The sequence below is a fragment of the Cotesia typhae genome, unplaced genomic scaffold (assembly GCF_013202065.1).
Source record: "Cotesia typhae breed Kobodo isofemale line unplaced genomic scaffold, CoteBio_Ctyphae contig_11, whole genome shotgun sequence".
NCBI lineage: Eukaryota > Metazoa > Arthropoda > Insecta > Hymenoptera > Braconidae > Cotesia > Cotesia typhae.
The window spans coordinates 4,615,880-4,637,230 of record NW_027423711.1 but is presented as its reverse complement, the minus strand read 5'-3'; the positions used below and the strand labels follow the sequence as shown (position 1 = coordinate 4,637,230).

The 21,351-nt window shown below is 28.1% G+C and overlaps 1 long non-coding RNA gene across 2 annotated transcripts in view; it reads right to left on the bottom strand.

Annotated features, from left to right (window-relative positions):
• LOC141535308 (uncharacterized) overlaps positions 1-21,351 on the bottom strand; it is a 94,444-nt gene that overhangs the window by 15,390 nt on the left and 57,703 nt on the right. The window lies entirely within an intron of this gene.

Genomic DNA, 21,351 nt, shown 5'->3' with positions numbered 1-21,351 from the left:
ATTTGCAGTAATAAATTAGCCAACACGGGTTCGTGCGTAAATAACAATTAAAACGTCGCGAGGGCACTAAATATTGAAATAGCTTGTTAAAAAGGGTATAAACAACTGAGTGAAGTTGTTGCAAACTAGATACTGGGTGCACAGGACGTAATAATAAACCGGATCATATCTTTCTGTGGCACGCTCGTTTTCTTCCTAAGAAATATGTAGTTAAATATTTATCTCCCGGGGCCGGGCTGGAGCAGGGCTCCCATCTTCAACATGCCTTGTATAAACAGCTTATACTGTATACAGTTAAGTATAATGTAGTATAACGTTCATGTTGACCCGACAAAAAGATCCGATGCATTTCCGTCAATTTATTGTTCAACATTATATAATATTATCTATTTAAGTTTAGATTTTTACGCAGTTAAAAGGCGAAGAAAGGAATTTTTTTTTTAAATATTTAAAAAGTTATTGCATAAATTAGAGAGTCTAATTAGCAATTGGTCTAACTCCTTATTTTTTAGATATTAAATTGTTTTTTTAAGTGATAATAAATTTTGAGCCGTTCCATTTATTTTTTACTTTAAAAAAATTTTTTTCATTCAAAAATTTAATGATAGAATTAAAAACACTTTAATTTTATAAAAAATTTACTAATTAATTTTTTTTTTTTTTTTTTTTTTTTTTTAGATGCACGGAAAGAACAAGATGACACTGGATATCATCCCAGATTATACTCAGTGATATCTGTGGTGAAAAAAAAAATGTCAGATAGTAAATAGTATAATCCAGATTATATTGGGTGATATCTGGATTATACTCATTATAATCCAGATTATATTAGCTACTATCTGGAATTTTTTTCAGTATAATCTAGGATAATATCCAGTGTAATCTTGTTCTTACCGTGTGAAGATCTATTTTTGATATTAATTTACAAAAAATGGTCTAAAATATTAACACAAAAAAATGAAAAATAATTTAATTTAATAAAAAATAAAATTAAAAATTAAAAAACGAATTTAATAAGAAATAAATGGCGATGAAATATATCCTAAAGTTGATCTGCCGTCCAAAATACACCTTCTTGATAGTTATCGAATTTGTAGAGGTTAAAAGCAAGCTCACTATTCACTATTTAGTGTCTCTGAGTGATCAAAGGGAGTGTCGCGAGCTCGCAATCGTCCCGCGGGCTTGTAGGGTAATTTATATGTGAGGTCACGCGAGTAATTAGTCGAAACTCCCGTGGTTGTTTTAACTTAAAAGTCGATTCTATCAACATTGCACGCGACGATGACAGGTTAAAACCTCCCTCCATACTTCCACACATTTATACACCTCTATACCCATATATTCACAAATCATACATGCAAACATATTTATACAAAATTTATATTTTTTGCAATACACAAAACACATAAAAGTCACGTTTGCGTGGGTTGCGTGCTCGGACTTTTTACAGTGTATGGTATTTTCAAAATCTAATCCGGGAGAGGTTGTTACGAGTCTTTAGAACGTAATGCATCTATAAATTCATGACCCGCCATGTAATTTAATAAAATCCTTTTAATTTTGTTTTCATGCTGATTCGAGTTATTTCCCCCGGAATGATATATAATCTTATTGACGGTAAAATAAATAACAGAGTTCAATAATCAAACAGAATTGGAAACTAGATGCAAGGTTTCAAGTTTAAAGTTCGCTACTTTTTAAAATTTTCTTTGTGATTGATTTATAAATTAGTGTCATTTGTTGGATGTCTACTCGGGAAATTATTTCAACAGTATTCTCGACACGTATCATCTGATTATTTTGACAGTGAATTATTTTTAAAATACTTTTACTGTTTGGATTTATAAAAATGAAAAGAAAAAATTACAGAGATAGTTATGTAAAAATAACGCGGACAGTGTATGTTATGTTTGTTAAAAAATTGTAAATTTACAAAAGCTAAGTTTATATTTTATTAGTGTAAATTAAAAATTTTTTCCACACATTAAATTTACATTAAAATTTTTCCATTGTAAAATTTATAAATTTTCTGATGCCATGTTTACATTTTTTTTTCTATAATAAATTTACATTTCCGTGTAAATTAAATTTTTTTCCGACCATTTTCAAGCTGTCAATTTTTAGAATCTAAAAATTACATTTCCTAAAATATAAATTTCCCTAAAATATAAATTTACCTCTAATTTCCAAGACAAAGAAAAATTAATTACCGAAAAGAAAAACAAACCCCTAAAAATCAGTGTTATTAATAACCGAAGATCCATCAAAATGATGAGTGTACAGTAGCTGGTATGAATATCAACGAGGACTTTGAAGCTAGCGGCATAATCCAGAGCGTATATTTGCATTGAGCTGTTTGCTGGCATGAGCCCTTCCTTGTTGGATTATTCAATGTAGCCATTTTCCTAAACAAGCAATTACTCGGTAAGGATTCAATTGCTTAGTCTGTCTTGTCACGTATGACAGTCCCATCTCACGCAACAGACGCCAACACACAACCACGCAAATCGATCAAATATGCTCCCAACAATTCATACATTCCCAACGCTAAGTTAAAATTATCCCTCATAATATTAATATTGATCCACCCCGTCAATTAATTACTTTGATTACCACCGACTGCGACTGCAGTGAAATAATATTTATCTTTCCTAAAGAAACATTCTTAAAAACATCCCTTAAAAAAAATAACTCGCTTAAATTTATTTATCTCGGGTAAATTTTCTTTAAAAATATTATTTTTCTTATAATGAAACCGGATAATCTGGGCTGCTGACGAAGTGGGTCGTAACCTGTCCTTTTATGTCAACGTGGCTGGGCTCAACAAGAGAATCTTTGATCTAGTCTCAATAAATCTGGATCATCTTCCGAGTATGAGTCGAGACTCAAGACTGTTGACCGTTTTATGTTACATTATCCGGATAGGAGTTCAAGATAAATTTTTCTATTCTTGCGAAAATAAAAATAGATAAATTTAAAGATTTTTATAAAAAAGATTAAAATAAAAAAAATTAATTAAATACTTTGAAAATGATATTTATATGAAAGCTCAATCCTTCTCTTTGAAACTTTATTATCTATCATAGTTTTTATGGTAAATAATTCCTTCAGCTCTAGATCCGTAATCCGGTTTGGATTTACCGCTTACTTTGCTATTTCTCTACTCTCTTCACTTCCGTCAGATAATGGGAGTATGCGACGGTTCAATTAGACCGCTATAAAATTATGTTTGTTTCAATAGCAGGGTTTTGATGATCGAAGCTTTTTTTTTTTTTTTTTTTTTTTTTAATTTGTGGAGTTTAGAGGGGTGGTAAATTCCCGTTACTGCTGGATAAATTCTAATCAATGGTTGCATTCACCAAACCGGCACCACGATATGTCTAATTAAAAATTATTAGGCGCTTTAGCTGCATTTGTCTTCATTTATTGATCTAATACTGATAAATTTACTCTGATACACTGCACAGAGAATTTACAAGCAGAGTTCTGAATTATTTTCCTTCAATTTATATTTTTTATATTTTAAAAAAATTAATGATTGTAAATATTTGAAGGATTTTTTAAAAAATTTAACTATTTTTTAGTTCAATTTTAATAATTTTTTTAAAAAATTAAATCATTGAATTTTTTTAAATGCATTAATTAATTTTTTTTTAATAATTAATTCTTTAAAGAAATGCATTAATTAAATTTTTTACATACTCCATTTTTTTTTAAGATGCATTCATTAATTTTTTTTAAATATTTAATTCATCAAGAAATGCATCAATTAAATTTTTTCTCTACTAAATTTTTTTAAAAAATAAATTCATTAATATTTTTAAAAAAGTGAATTAATTAATTTTTTTATTTTATTAAAAAAAAAATTCTTGTGATGATTGATTTTTTAAGAACACAAAAATTACAGAAATTTAATTTTTTAATAATAAATTAAATGCCCTGAAGTTTTAATTAAATAAAAAGTGATTAATTAAATCGAATATTTTTTAATAAAATTACTCGACTATTAATATTTAATTTTATTATAAGTGTCGGTTTAAATTTATATTAGAAAGCAGAATAATAATTTTTTATCATGCTCTTAGCGTCGTTGATTCAATAAAATATTTTTATAGACAATAAATCTATGATGCCTAGGACGCCTAGTCTATAAAAATAAAAAATAAAAAAGCTGACATTACAGTTAAATTGTTTTTCGAAGTAGCTATTTCCTGGGTATCAACTACCAATCACTATTTAGAATGTCTCGTAAAATTGTCATTTAGCGAGCTAACTTATATATTTATACATATACGAGCAGAGTTAGTTTCTGAATTCAAAAGTTAAAAAGAAATAACGCTGTTGCAAAGATAAAAAATAAAAAATTAAATGATTCACCTCGCTGTAATTTGTAACGATATAAAAATAAAAATAAAAGTAAAGTATAATAAAAAAGAGAGCAACGAGTAGAGTGCATCCCGACTTTTTCGATTTTGTCGGGGCGTTGCAGTGACAAATGCACCAATCTAAGTTTTGTCATCCTCAAACTAAACGGAAAATCACTCCTGCGGTTTTTCTCCTCTATGATGTCGAGGTAACCTTATAGTGTGTAATGACGCAGGTAAAGTTCGATATAAATATGTGTAGCGATGGATTTATGTGAGAATAAAATAATAAAAATAAATATTATATAATTTATTATCATGATAAGTCATTAAATTCGACGTTTATGTCCTCTAAATTAAAGAGGAGTTGGTCATTTTTTTTTTTTTTTTCACCAAATATTAATGGGCTGTAATGAAAAAAAGCTGTAAATTTTTTACGGCCCTATTTTTATGTCTACACTCGGTTCTAACGTTTTGCTCATCAAAAAATATTTATTTTGCAACGGCGTTATCGTTCGTTTTTGGTCATAAAAATTTAAGGTATCTTTTGTACCATTAGATTCTTTACTTGGGTTTTTGATTGACATTTATTGGATGAGAAAAAAAAAAATAAATTCTTTGCGGAACTAAAGAGCCGGTTTTAACTTTGACGAGCTCCGGAATCGAACCCTAGACTTCCGCGATAGTATAAAGTGAAAGTTTCTTACTCAAAATCTACATTAAAAATTATTTATTATTATTTTATTCACAAATTTTTTTCAATGAAAACAATACAAAATTTTCGTTAAAGAAAATTACAAGTTTTAGACATTAAATTTAAATTTCTGATAGGGAGAAAATTTAGAGATCATACGCACGCCACCTGTCGGAAATTATCAACACCTTTTTGACAAATTATTGTTATTACCTAATAATTAAAATTTTTAAAGATCTAAGCTCATCCCGATGTTGCACTCATTGAGACTTTTCATTTGAGTACCCACATTAATTTTTCATATATTTATATATATATATATATATATATATATATATATATATATATATATGAATATATGAAAAATATATGAAAATGCATGTGGATATTCAAATGAAAGCTCTTGATGAGTGTAACATCGGGATGGGGTTAGAACTTAGAAAATGTCAATATTTAAGAAAGTACAGTGCAATTTAACAAAAATCATTAATTATTTAATTTTAAATTATTGTTAAATTAAAAAAAAAAAAAAAAAAGAAATTAATTTTGACCTTACCACTGTTGTAATTTATTATTTTAGACATTAATTGTAACAAATGTAAAAATATCTGCAACTTAAACTGACCAAAGTATCCGCGGAATTACGACAGAAACATGACTTATGAACTTTATCTAAAAGTAGCCAAGGGAAATAAATTTTTAGTGGCTCGCAACAGATGTAAAACGATTTTAGGTCTCGGGCAGTGGAACTACCCGAGAGTGACATTCGAGCACTACAACAGTCGAAACCGAGGGTGAAATGTAATAGCTGAGACTACTGGCGCTCCGCCAGACGAAGAGGAGAAAGAGGAAGAGAACCTGAAGAGGAACATGAATATTTAACCCCGGTGGCTGCTCGTAAAGAGAAACGTCACGGTAGGGCATCAAGAGGACAGCTCGTATTGAAGGAAGACCGCTTCTGCTATTCACTCGTGCGACTCACTATCCGCAATATCTCCTCGCTCATCCAAACACATCTCTTCTCTCTCTATCCATGTGTTTATATTTGGAGCAGAATTTATTATGTCTTTAGCTCGTATATAATATCAAATTTATTACTCGTCCAATGTCCATCGAAAATTACCGCCAGGGTTATTCACTCTCACTCATGTCCACCCTTAACCTATTCGATGCTCATATTTATTTAGTTTACGATGTTATTTACGTTGGGCGTTATTGATTTTGTTTTGATGAGAACACTCTTATGCGTTTAAATTAGATACAATTTATGTGTAATAGGGTCAAAAATTTTACTGCAATTTTTTGACGATATTACGGCAAAAATATCGTTCCTATAAAAAAATTTATCAAACAAAATTATTCCAAATTTAATTTTATAAAAAAAAAAAAAAAAAAAAAAATCAATATCAATATCAATAAATTTTTTAATTTATTAACACAATAAATGATAAATTTTCACATAAAAGTGTTAAATATTTAACACAAAATCTTTTGACGTAAAATTTTTTTACGTGAAATTATTGATCCAAAAGAAAATGAACACAAGAGACATTTTTTTTTATAAAATAAAATTTTAAACAACTTTGAAAAAATTTTTTATAGGATCAATTCTTTAGCCACAACATTTTTTCAAAAATTTAAACCATTAATAATGAATTATTATTTTGAATTTACGGAAAATAATTTTGGCAAATAAATTCCCATGAATAAACAATATGAGGTTGCAAAATCGTAAATAATATCCTGAGTAAATAAATCTTGACGTCAACAGTATAACAACGAGAGGAATTCGACTGCACGACTAAGTAACGAGGCCGCTACCACTGAACCAGTAGCAGTAATATGTATCTGAACCGACGTATGGAGAGATGAACCGATATACATAATGTTATTCCAAGTGTCCGTTAAAAATGCAGAAACTAGACTCGTAATAGCGCATACACCAGCCGAGTCTTCCTCAAGTAGAACTAGAGGCAGTTGTAGTTTAGTTACTCCTCCACAGACTAGACTAGACATAGACGTAAAATGCATTAAAACAACTTGACTCGCTTATGCGTGAAAGAGCTAGCATTTGCATCGGTAATGAAATAAGTTCGCTGGGTTTTCACGGATTCTGTGTAGACACTCATGCAAATAAACTAAATCTCTGTTGTTGAATAAATAATGAATTATTTTAAGTAATAATGTATTTTTATTAATTAAATATACAACTAATTTTACTGTCACAACTGAGTTAGTTTTTTGTCCAACGGATTTATTTTTACATCAAGATGTCATTTTTGGTGAAGTTGTCATTTTCAATAAAATAATTAAACAGTTGGAATAAAACTGTCCTGACAGATTAAATATTTAATGCTTTAGTCATAATTTTAAATATTTTAATTGACGGTGGATTTTATTTTATTAAAAGAACTGGAAGAATTACTACACGTGACGTAGCAATTTTTGTTTAATTATAGAGCTGTTAGTTTTTCTGAAAATAAATAAAATTAACTCGAAATCAAAGCTGTAATTTTTTATTCACAGTTTTTTTTATTTAATTTGACAGATTTGGTTAAAAAAAATTGAGAAATTTAAAATTTTGTTGAAAAAATTTATCAAAAATTTTAGATTTAATCTAAACAAGCTTTTTTATATAAAACTAAACTAAAAAATGTTAATCAATATAAATTAATAACAGTGTATACGGAAGAAAAAAGATGACACTGGATTTTAATAAAAAAATTAATTTTATTCAAGAAAAAATGATTTTTAATAAATTAAAAATAAATAATTTTGAACGAATAAAATTTTTCTTGATTAAATTTTTGAAATAAAAAATTATTTTAACACTTGAAAAATATTTTAAAGCCCAAGAAAATATGATAAAGATATAAAATTGAGACAACTGAGACAGGGATCGAAGGTTCGCGAAATAAATCAATAGAAGCCGGGATCGGGTGTCGTGTTTGTTAGTACAAAGGGTGCAAGACGGGATGATATACACAAGACACCTAGACAACCCAGACATTTCCAGTGGGTCAGGTTAATGTTCTCGGTCTAGAAGCAAATTTGCGGGTTCTAGAAGCCCATAAATACATCGATGCCGGTTTTGAATGCAATCCGGAGCAGCCCTTCCATAGAACTACCCGGTCTATTCGCAAGCAAGACGCGGTTCTCCACCGGCTGTCTCTGATTCCGATGGTATGTAATACACACCCTGCTTACATTTCGCAACTCGGTTATGTAAATAACCTCTGGGAATCCGGGCTCCGGCTGTCCGAATTCGCTCATACTCCCGTATTTCATCCAACTACACCTATCTAATCTTCATTTATAATTCACCTTCAATCATTTTGTCAGACACGAAAGCTTCGTATTTTCGTTATTATTATATACATCTGTATATTTACGAACAGGCAGTAGAAAAGTCGAGATTTAGTCGGACTCGATGCTCAGACAGTTTTAAATCGTAATTTATTTTATTTATCAGATTATATTCAAAAATTACTATGGCTTGAAAAAAATATTTTAATAAAAAAAAATTATTGTCGATATTAAAATTTTTTTTTCAAAATTTTAAGAGTGAATTTTTTTTTTACGTTTAAATATTAATAAATAATTTTTTTACCTTTAAAAAATATTAATATTGTCATTTAATGTCCGTACATTAATAAAATAAATTACTAAAATTATTTGGATTATAAACTGACATCAGAAAGAATTAAATTTAATAAAATTAATTTATGATGAATAAACGTAATAAAGAGTTGATGGATTGACTCTTGGAGTATATTAAAAGGTTTCTTGAATATCCAGAAAAATTCGGTCTCTATCTCTGACATATTGTCATAAATTTATTATATTTCTTACATCTCTAACCTCTCGACATTTATTTAACGGCACCGGAAATCTCCCGGTTGGCAGATGATCAATAACCCACATCGCGGTGCATGAAAAACTATAAAATAAAAAAATCTAAAAAATATTCGTAAAATAAAAATCTGTTGGTGCAAGTTCATTACCGCAAACTACATAACTATTTCATATAATGTTACACTAAATTATATTATATACAAAAAATGTAATATCATAAATTCGGGAAAATCCGCGTCACAATAATTTCAGTGAACGTCTAGTATGTCGCGTGATGTGACACGTCCGCTATGGATTCGATAAAGCAAAACCTCTTTCGGAAAAACTCTTGAGCTAGGACGAAAAAAAAGGAAAGACAGTACGTCAAATTTTTTCGTTGATGAAATTTTATTTTATTATCTCGACAGAGATAAGGGTTGGATTTATTATTGGGAACGTGATAAAATGTTTCCATAAAACTTGTTTCTATTTACGGAAAAAAAAAAAAAAAAATGGAATAAAAATGTTTATTTATAAAATAATAGTCATTTTTTTTTTTTTTTTTTTTTTTTTTTTTAGAACACATCTAGTTCAGGAACAATCGTAAAGATAACGACGGATGTACACTTCAGACTACAGGACAAACTAGTGTCATTGTTATAAAGAGAGTTTATATTTTTTTACTTTTTTACTCGGATAAATATTTTCTTTTATGCTTTAGATTATATAATTGTCAAAATTTTAATTTTTAACAATAAAAGTATTGTTTTCTTTTAATTAAAAAAAAAAAAAAAAACTCCCGTAGCCTGGATTCGAACCAGGGATCTTCGAGTTAACATTCGATGCTTGTTAAGATCGACCATCTTCCCCCGCCGTCCATCTTACGGCTTAAAATAAATTTTATTATTTTTACAAAGAATTTTTACATGAAAAATTATGTAAATTCTACCTATTTTGTCTGATAGTAGACTATTAACCAGAAAAATACTTCAAAGGTAGCTATACAAGCATAGAATTACATTGTCTCGACGCCTTACCAACTTGGCCACTACGGGACATGACAGTCAGACTTTTAAATAACTATATAACTTGTGTGTTTATGCATTTTATATTTTAAAAATTTTTTTTCTGAAGAAAAATTTGATTTATTTTGAATTAATTATTAAAACTAATTTTATTTATTTTTTTACATAAAAGCCCAACAGTAATAGCCAATAACAGGGTCATTAGAAAATAAATTTAACGTGCTTTTACAAGATAATATTACGCATAAAGAAAAAGTAAAAACTATAACTTGCATTTTGAGAAAAGGAAAGAAAACTAAAAAATTAGTTTTAAACGTCTGTTAAGATTCGAAATTTAGTCAAAAGAATTTAAATTAAAAAAATAATTATTACTGTTGATGATTAATAGGTTCAGAAAATTTTTTTAAATATTTTTTGGCTGGAGGGATTTTTTTTTTATTGTTTAAAATTTTATTAATTGTTAATATGGCTTAGGCTGTTGGGTTTGTTTATTTAAATAAATAAATAAATATATAAATATTGTGAATTGAAAAAATAATTTTAATTTAGATATTCTCACGTATTAACTCCGCTAAACTCTAAAATTAAAATTACCCTAACACCATATGGGAAATCAGTTGACTTTGAATCTGCTAGTGATATAATCACTCACCGCAGTTATACCGGTTACTGTTACGTCATACACATTACGTATTAAGTAACATAAGTCAGAAAGTTACCGTGAGGGGTTTCGAGACCCCCTATAAGCGCTCCCCCATTTCCTAAAAAAATCTTCGTAACTATTTCCCATGTCGATTTAACGCAACATAAGGTCTTAACCGCCCAACATATGACTCCTACCTTAACAGGCCGTAGATGAGATTGATCACGTATGTCGTATTGTAAATAATGTAAAAATCTTTAGAGAACAATGTGTGAATATAGGAGGTAAAAATATGAAGTGGAATCGGCAGCGACAGAATAAATTCATGAGGAATGTTTACAAGTCACTTGCGCATGTTTTACTGATGGCCCGATAAGTCAGTCAAGCGAGCCAAGGACTTGGTTCTTCACCATTCAAGTGCTGTGTGTCGCATTTGGCAATTTAAATCTCATAGAATTTTATTTTATCAAGAATCATTTCAAATTTTTAACACTCTTGTTTTTTCCTTTTTTAATTAGCAATAATTTTGCGTTATTATTCTAAAAAATTAACCCCTTAAGTTATTTTTATTTATTTTAAATTATTTTTAAATTTAGTTCCCAAAGCGCCACTAGATGGCGCAGATGGCGTTCTTCTCGCATGTAGAGTTGTAAGACGCCCAAAATTTTATTTTAAATCAAAATAATTACAGTGAAGGCTTTAAATAATGAATTTTTTATGAAATTAAAAAAAAAATCACAAAAATAATTGCGTTGGATAATTTTTACTTAAAAAAAAATTTTTTTTCTCGTGAAATTAATACATTCGTGGTGAAAAATCTAAATAATTAATGAGTAATGAAAGGAAAAAAAAATAAATAAAAATATATTCCACCGGAGTGAAAAAATATTAAATTTACGTACGAATATAAAATAAATAAACAGAAATATATAACTGGAAAACGGCCGTATCATCGGAAATTAAGGATACTGCGGAAATTGATCAAGACTCAAGACCGTCAGACTATTTTCGATTCCTCACTTCTGAGAAGCCGCCTCCCCCCTATTCCCATTCCATTTTCCGTAGTTTTCTTTAAAAAAAGCAGAGCCAACGCAAAAGAAGTTTTCTAACCTAGTTGACCCGATTCACCTATCACGTCTCAAAGAGACTCGTTCGCTTCTTTTCTCCCTCCATCCCTTTTTTCTTCAGTGTTTTCAATTCCAGATTTCCGCGAATCTCATCCCGTATTAAATTTTTTCCATGATTTCTCTCTGCCGTCTGATGTATAAGGTTAAATCAGCTGAATCCTGTGACTTTTTATTTTTAAATCCTTATCCCATTACTGCCCCTTCATTTATTTAATATGAAAATTTCATAGAGCTAACCAATTTTTCAGGGATTTTTTTTTTGTTTTTATTTATACCTTTCGTTTAAAAATTGATAAATAATTTTTATATGCAAATTATTTTAAGAATTTATTTTATATATTTTAAATGTCATTTAAATTAATTATAAATAACTTTAAAATTATTTCAAATTATTATTTATAATCAAAACTTTATATAAATGTCAATAATATATTTATCGTCGTGATGTAAATTTCATGAATGAAATTTTACACACTGACAGCGGATCACTTATTTCGACGTAAAACATTTCCGACAGATTCTAATGCGACATTTTGCAGGGCTGTTACTACAATTGGTACTTATGACATGCCTTCGTACTTATCGTTTCAATTATCATGAATAATATATACATATATTTAGATATAATATAGCCTGTACATAATCCTCTCCATCATGTTAAGCACTTGCTTCAATGCTTTGCTACTTGAAATGCAATATTAGTTTCTATGAAAATCTCTTATTAGTTTACTAAATCTCTACAAGCTTTGCAAAAAAAAATTTTTTTTTTATCACAAGAAAATTTTAAATGCAGAAATAAATTCTGTGTGAAAATAAATATCCGAAGAAATTTAAATAGCTTCGGTTAATTAATTCACACTTGAATTAATTGTGTTCTATTGATAGAGAGAAATTTCTTCGGGGAATCAATTTCAGGCTGAAAAATTAAAGAGCCGAAACTGAACAAGAATTTGTATTATGCAAATTCATTTTCTAGATAACGAAATTGTGAAATAATTTTTTAATTATATTGGTGTATTTATAAAAAACGTTTTTACATAATAAAAGTAATTTCCTTTATAGAAATAAAAATAGTGATAAATATTTGGACTTTTTTTTTTTTTTTTTTTTTTAATCCACAAAAATTGAAAAGTTATTTTTGAATGCTAAGAATGTAAATAATGTAACTCTGAAATTTCTATTTTCGAAATGTCAGTTTAAAAATTGACATCAGTTTATAAACTTTTTTTTTTCTGGTTTATTTAATCTATCATATCCAGAATTGGAAATAAATTCAATTTTTTTTTTTTTTTTTTTAGTCGGATGAAAATTCAGAAATATATGTCTATTAAATCTTAACATATTTTTAAAAAATTTAAAAATTATTATTTATATTATTAAGAGTAATATAAAAGTATTAAATATTTAACAAAAAAATTTTTAATACTGTTTTTTGACGCAATGACGTAAAATTTTGGAATGTGTAATTAAGAAATGACTTCATATCTTGTAAATTATTGATATTTTTACAGATATAAGATTATCCCGATGTTACACTCATCAAGACCTTTCATTTGAGTACCCACATCAATTTTTCATGTATTTATATATATTACATATATGTATACATGAAAAATATATGAAAATGCATGTGGGTACTCAAATGAAAGCTCTTGATGAGCGTAACACCGAGATGAGCTTATATTTAAAAAAACGTCAATATTTAAGAAAATACAGTGTATTTTAACACAAGTCCTTATTTAATAAAGCAAAATTTTATTTATTAATTTTTTTTTTTAATAAAAATAATATAAAATTTTCATTAAACAAATTAACAATACAAACATAAAAAAATGTTTTTTTTGTAATTATAAAAATTATTTGCTGACTCAAAAACAAATAAAAACCATCACGTGTAATCACAATATTTCAATCCAGTGTTTACTTGAAAAAAATAGCTTTAAATGTGGGATTTTCGTAAACAAATAAAATAATAATACTGTGCTTGCAATTCGAAGTTGCAGGAGAAAAAAAAATTAAAAAAAAAAAAAATATGCGTGTAAGCGAGAAAAAGAACAGAAAGAGGAAACGCGAAACGTGAAACGCGGGACAGTGAGTTGATCACGCCCATATCGTTTACGTATTCTCGAACGGGTAGTTTTTATTATGCGTGGAACGTTGGTATTGTTGGAAAGACTGAAGTTTAGTGAAGGTAAGAAGGGAGAAGGGAACTGAAAGAGAGCGAGAGGGTGATATGCAACGTTCGTGGAATTCTTAAACGGATCTTCATGATCATGAGCGTCTTATGATATGCGAGCCATATCGAACATTGCTTCATAAATATTTTAATATTGAACTATAAATAAACCAATAAATACCTTTCTCACTTTTTTGTTACGAGTTTTAGGGAAAAAAAATTTTTTTTGAAGAAAAAAAAGCTCTTGAAAAAGAAGCATCTCTTGGCGAGTACGAGCGAGCAGAGTATTCAATAATTGCCATGAAATTGGAAACTCAGTCTATGGCTCTTGACCATCAATATTGCTCATCGATTTTATTGAACAAATTTATCACCGCAAGAGAATTAGTTTCTTTAGTTAAGTGCTATTTATTTATATTGAATTTTTTTTAGTTTGCTTCACTGTTTGTTCAACTTTTTTCCCCCATCAAATAGATAAATCTGATGATGTTTGTTTTAGCTTTTTTATTTCGACAATTATCTAATTGCCAATTATGTCTTTTTTTTTATACAGAAAAATGTAAACAAAAAATGGACGGGTTAGCAAATTTACGCTCTTTCAAAATTAGAATTTGATGAGATTTTTTTTTTTTTAAATAAAAAAATTCTTAATAAAATAAAATTAATTTTTTTGGAAAATTTCTCTTAATATAAATCTTTAAAAATAATTTTATTTATAAATATCCGTCATAAAAAAATTAATAATTACTTTTTAAATGAAATTTAACAATTCTTTAATTTTTTTAAGAGTTTAAAAATTTTTTTAGCAAAAAAAAATTAATAAAAAAAATTTTCAAAGTTATAAAATAAATTATAAGATGATTTAAAAATAAAAAAAATTTTTTTCCCGAAATAATGTGGCAACATTTCAAACAAATTGCCAATAAATATCCTCCGCGTCAACAGAATTAATGTCATAAATAATTCCCTGAATAATTAATACCCGTGGCCTCATTTTTCTTATCATCAAATAAAATGATTAAATTTAGCTTAAATTTAGCCGGTTCTCGACATTTTCCTTCAATAAATAAAAAAAATTGTATCGAACAGAGTACTCTCTATAGACTTAATTAAATATATATAAAGTTCTGCATAACACAAGAGCAGTAAGTAGATTAACATCTCGATATATTATTTACGGATTTAATTAAATGGTGCCTCGAAATATGTCGATAACATGTTAATATTAATATTAATGTTGATATCAACTGCCAGTGGAAGGTATATTTCCAGCTGCATATAAAGCATGTCTGATACATTGTATCGACAGCAACAAACTTTCTTGGGATTCTATACCTAATTCACGACATTTCAATTTATGCTTCTGTTACGAAACTATGAACTGTAACCGTTCTTTGAAAAAATACATGAATATAAACACGTCATCATTCAATGTGTGAGTATTTTTCTATCTATACGGTTAAGTATTATTTTTTAGTTTGGTCTTTGAGCAATGGTCTGGTTTTATTTTATATTTATATACGAAGATTGAAGACTTTTAATGTTCCATTGAAAGTATTTAGATTTTTTTTATGTTTAAATTTATGATTAATTTTTTTTTCAACTATTGTAAACATTTCTTTAAAAACAAATATATATATATATATATATATTTGAAAAAAAAAATGTCTAAAGATAAAGAAAAATTTTATTGAGCTAAAAAAATATTTCTAAGTATTTAAAAAATTTATTTTTCATAAAAAAACGCAAAAAAAATTTTTTATTTTGAAAAAAATTAGTTTTTAATTTTTTAGAATGAAAATTTTGAAAAAAAAATTTTTTATGAATTATTAAATCATCATATTTAGACTGCATTCGAAAATACTCTATTTCTAGATACATAATTAAGAAATGACTTCGTTAAAAAAGTACAGTGCAATTTAACAAAATTTATTATTTAATAAAGCAAAATTTTATTCAATTATAGTTCACAAGTCCCGGCAGTCACACAGTTTTTTTTTTCTAATTATTTTTATTGAGAATAAAACTTCTTTTTTCAACATTATAAATCAAAATCCAAGATGGCTGACTAAGTAACGAGGCCACTTATAAAATTCCGAGATTGAAGGAAAGGAGTAGCCCTCACCCTAGCAGGAAGTGGGTGAGTAACGTTTTCCCGGCTTTCAAGCGGAACGTTAAAAAGATGGAGAATATTTTATTTTTATTTCGATGGGCAGTGGGCAGACTGAAGGCGAATAATAAAAAATGAAGAAGAAGGAAGGAAAGTCGGTCTTTGGAGCCGGATAATTAAAAAAGGGTGGGTTTCTTGAGAAATAAAATCAGACAGCGGAAACGTGACAACCGGAACAAAGCAATCGTCTGCTGTGATTACATTAATTCCGATGGCTTTACTTCTTTTCATCCAAGTCCAGACAATGAACGCCTGACGGTTTTGAATTTTCACCAGACTTCATTCAGGTCTTCAAGATAAAAAATTTATTTTTAATTATTGGGGACAATTAGAGCAAACTCTTTAGAAATAACTTTTCATGTTTGAAGTTAAAAAAATTTTATAGACTTTTAATATTTATTTTTGTTTTAAAAGTTTTTTGTTCGAGGTGTGGAAATAAATTTGTGGTGTTTTAAATTTTTAAATCACAAAATTTGTACCAGTTAAAACAATAAACTTAAAGATTTTATTTATTATTCAAAAGATTTTATATTGAGGTGACGATTATTGTGTTGCAGACAATTTAAATATTTATCAACTTTGTCTTTTTTTTTTTTTTTTTTATTTTGTTAGTTGTTAATTTAGTTTGCAGATGTATTGTTCATCAATAAATATTTTTTACTCACGATTTTTCACTAAAAAGATTTAAAAATTTTTTTACAGCACACTGCTTGATTTATTTTAAACAAAAAAAAAATTACTTTCTCATTTTTCAGCCAACCAAATTTTTTTTTAATTAAAAATTCTTCATTTAATTTATTTATTTAACTTAATTTTTATTTATTTAATTTTTTATTCTAATTCAATCTAATTTAAAAAATTTAACAGTTCACTAGCGAGAAAAATTCCGACCATGCGCCGTCTAACGGCCAATTTCAAAACTAAAAATATATAAATAGCCTATATTTCAAAAAATTAACAGTTTACTAGCGAGAAAAAATATCTACTATGCGCCACCTAGCAGTTAGTTTCCAAACTAAAATTAAAAAAAATTGCCTATATTGATTTTTAAAGTATAAAAATTCAATTTTTTAAATTTACTAAATAAATTTTATCTAAAAGTCAAATAAAAAATTTTTTATCACGATTAATGAAAAAATATTTAATTAAATAATAAATTTAATTATTATAAAGAAAGTTTCTGGTCTCTAAAAATATATTAAAATTTTTTAATCATCTAATTGTCCGATTTAATTAATCTGTACATCTCAAGCGTAACTTCTATCCAGTTAAATATTAACGAAATGTGTAAGCTCAAGTTAAAAAATAACTCGCTGAGAAATGAAGGTCTATATATATATATATATATATATATATATATATATATATATATATATATACGAAAGCTAGAGCTTTCGCGAGGTAGCACGACCCCGGATAAAACTCGTAAGCTCTAACTCTGTAAAAAAGGAAAGAGTAATTATTATTAACAGTTGAGTATTTAAGTCACGTCTGTTTGTGTTCCATTAGCGAAATGATAAAGCTTCGGATTTGCTCGACTACGAATCTGGAAGGGAATTGACTGTGGTAACTAATACACACGAGTGTACATACATGTTATGTATCAGACATTGTGTACCAAATGTTGGAAGTGTATGTGTAAAATGTAAGGTGCATTAAATATAATAACAATAATTAATGATGTTGTCGTTGCATCTGGCAAATCTAAAAAAGCACGCAATGAATAATGAATAATGGACGGAAAAAGAGTCGCTGTTTTACTTTTATTTTTACTGTAATATTATGTCGAATAGCACTCGTTCGACTTGAGATTTATTCAGACCCTCGTCCTTTCAAGACTGCTTTAAACTTCCGACACATCGTCCATCACAAGATTCGATCTTACTGCTGAGCTTTTTAACCCTTTTTTTTTTAAATAGGTATTGACTTTGGACTTGAAAATTTTCTCAGTTAATCAATCAACTTCAGGAGTCATTTGAAGTTAGATTTTGAATTTTTACGGATTTAAAAGGCTGAAAAAAGAAGTTTTGAAATATAAAAAATTTTTTTTTAATAATTTCTTGTTAAATATTTAACATAAAAATTTTTTGACGCATTGACGCAAAATTTTTTACTGTGTAGTAAATTGTCTGACTCCATTTTAGAAAATCTTCCATAAATATTATTTTATATATTTTTGACTATTTCGCCGATTGGTATTTTTAAATTAATCTAGGCTATTGTAAATAAAATTTTATTATCTATAAAATATTATATATGAAGTTTGTTATTATTAAAAAGAATCAAAATAATTTTTTTTCTTTTGTAAGTCCTTTGAATTTTTTATTTTTGGTAAAAACTAAATTTTGTAATCTTTGGCTATTTGCAAAAAATTTTTTTTTTCCAGCTAAAATTTTTTAAATTTTAAATCTTTTGAATCTTTAAAAAAAAAAAAAAGGAGTATGTATTAAATTCTAAACTAATAAATTATTAAAAAAATTTCCATACAACAACCTAATAAAATTTCTCCATATGTTAGATGGACATATGATTAAAATGAAAAGGTCAATTAATTCAAAAAAAGTGTCTCGGCAAAGTAAATTAAGTGAATAATAAGTAATAACAGAGTAACAGTAGCATGAAATAAAATAACAACATATCTAAATGTAACATACCCACAAATTTTCCCACGACAAGCAAGAGGCATAAGGCATGCGAGTGGTAAAGAAGGAAAGGAGGAAGGAGGAAGGAGGAAGGAGTGAAGGTGTGTCGTGTTTGCGGTCCCCAGCGAACAACAAACGCAACTCGTCTGAACATTCAAAGGATTTGGTTCGTTGGACTCGGACACTCTTTCGACTATATACTTAGTAGTTTATACCTTTTTTATACACTTCACACATGTGCGGAAAGTACCAACCAACCGCATTAATTAAAAATCGGCGAGCTCGCGGTTGAGAGATTTAAATTTACCCGCAAATAGTCGGTTTTCCTCTCCTCAGGCGATATATAAGAAGGAGGCGGTTTGAATTGCGCATTTGTGCAACCTGGATTGGGTTTAATGCCGCGAAAACGGTTCCAACGGACGAAGCCTTTTTATTTTTAGGTCTAAAGTGTCTACAGTATCTATGGTGAGGACGAGTAGAGACGGAAGTGGGTTGTGCTGGTACTGTCACTTTCCGGTGCTTCAATAGTCACTTGAAATGTTCGTGAGAAACAGATGCCTGCAAGATGAATAATTTGTCTCTTTCAATCCACTTATTTCTCAGCCGACCGTTTTATTGTAAGATCCTTACAAGATGCCTCTTTGTTTAAGAGAAAGAACGAGTTTCAATCTAGATTCGGTGTCGGGTTAAATATTCAACGTTTTAATTCTAATTTCGGTTAAACATTTTTTTTATTTACTTTGCTGAATTATACGCAGTTAGAATTAGCTTAATTTTTTTTTTTAAATAAATAAATAAATAAATGAAAAAAAAAAAAATAACAAAATGATAAATAATTTTAAAGAATTTAATTTTCTTGATTCAAGTAGAAAAATTCTTAAACTAAGAAATTTTTCATGGGTTAAATAAATTTTCCTTGATTTAAGAATTTTTTGTTTTGATTCAAGTCAATTTTTTTTCTGTGTAATTTTTTAACTTTATGCTCAGTAAATTTTTTTTGACATTAAAGTTAGCACACTTGACTATATTTTAATTTTATTGAACAAAAAAATTATTTTCAAAAAATTGCATAAACGTCAATTTTTTTTTGCCACAATTTTTTTGTTACAAAAATTATTAAAAATCTAGCAAGTTAATTTTCATAAATATTTTCCGTGTAAAATGTAAAAAATTTAAACTATTTACATCACAAACAAAAATGAAACGTGTGAGGTATTATTACGAGGTGTATCGAAACATAAAGAGAAAAAGAGATGTAATCGAATTGAACGGAAGCACATCCTCCCCCCACTTGGGTAACTCCAGAGGATGTACCTGAGACTACTATGTATGTTCCCCGCGTGGTGTTAGTACGCACACTACCTTGTAGGAACTTGGCTTTTATCATCGACGTACACTCCCTGTAACTTTTTACAAATAAAATACCAACACAAATACCGAAATACCCGACATTACATTACATTACATCTGCAGTCGCTTTCTCAACAAATATAAACGCAGACCACGCGCCTCGCGCACGTGGTAGAAAAGGAGCTCTCCTAACAAGGACAAACATCATCGGTCTTTGTTCGACAAACGCATTTCTCCCCTAGTATTTTTGCCAAAGGATGAGGCCCGACAGGTAGGGCAAGGGGCACAGGTGGCACCCGGTACCGACTCTCTTTAAACGACAATTCTAAACCACGGTCAGTCTTCGTCATCACTTCACTCAGTTAACGCGCTATTTTTATATATTTTTTATTTTTATTATTAGTCCTCTTTGTTCTTTTAATTTGTGTGGGTTTTTTATTTTTTTATTTATTATTTATTATTTATTGTGTTTTATGTGATGTGTTGTTATTTATTGTGAGTGCAGTGCCTTTTGGGATTTTATTTTTTTTATTTGGAATTTTAATTTAATTATTTACAATAAAGTAAGTTTTATTTTTTTTTTATTATTTAAAATAAATTTTATTTAAAGAAAAAAAACTTTTGTTAAATTGAATTGTACTATCTTAAATATTGAAGTTTTTAAAGATATAAGCTCATCCCGATGTTACACTCATTAAGAGCTTTCATTTGAGTACCCACATGCATTTTTGATATATTTTTTATATAAACATATATATAAAATATATAAATATATAAAATATATGAAAAATTGATGTGGGTACTCAAATGAAAGGTTTAGATGAGTGTTTTAATTATATAAATAATTTTTAAGTATTAAATTTTGTAATAAAAATACCACTAGTGTCTCAAACTCATAAAAAATTTTTTTACGAAACATAAAACACAAATAATAAAAAAAAATGTGCATCGATCAAACAAAACAAACGTAATGACCTTGCGCGGGAGTGTAAATTCATCAAACAAAAATAATTCGACAGAATAGATATAATATATATAATAGATTAACTGAAACAAATGTAACGAAACAAAAAGGTATGAAGCAAGTGTACCGGAAGGGTTTTCTTGAGTAGAGACTAGCGACTAGCGAAAAATCTAAATCCCGACCCGAGTCACGTAGAACAGGTTGCAATTCATCTATCCACGCGATCCCTATGAATTCATGTTAAATTTATCGTTTTACCGGTTAAATTTATATCGGTGGTACGTGCGCGGTAGGCTTGTAATGTCATTCTCATTCTCATTCTCATTCTCTTTCTCTCGTTCACCATTCATCTGTACGCTCTA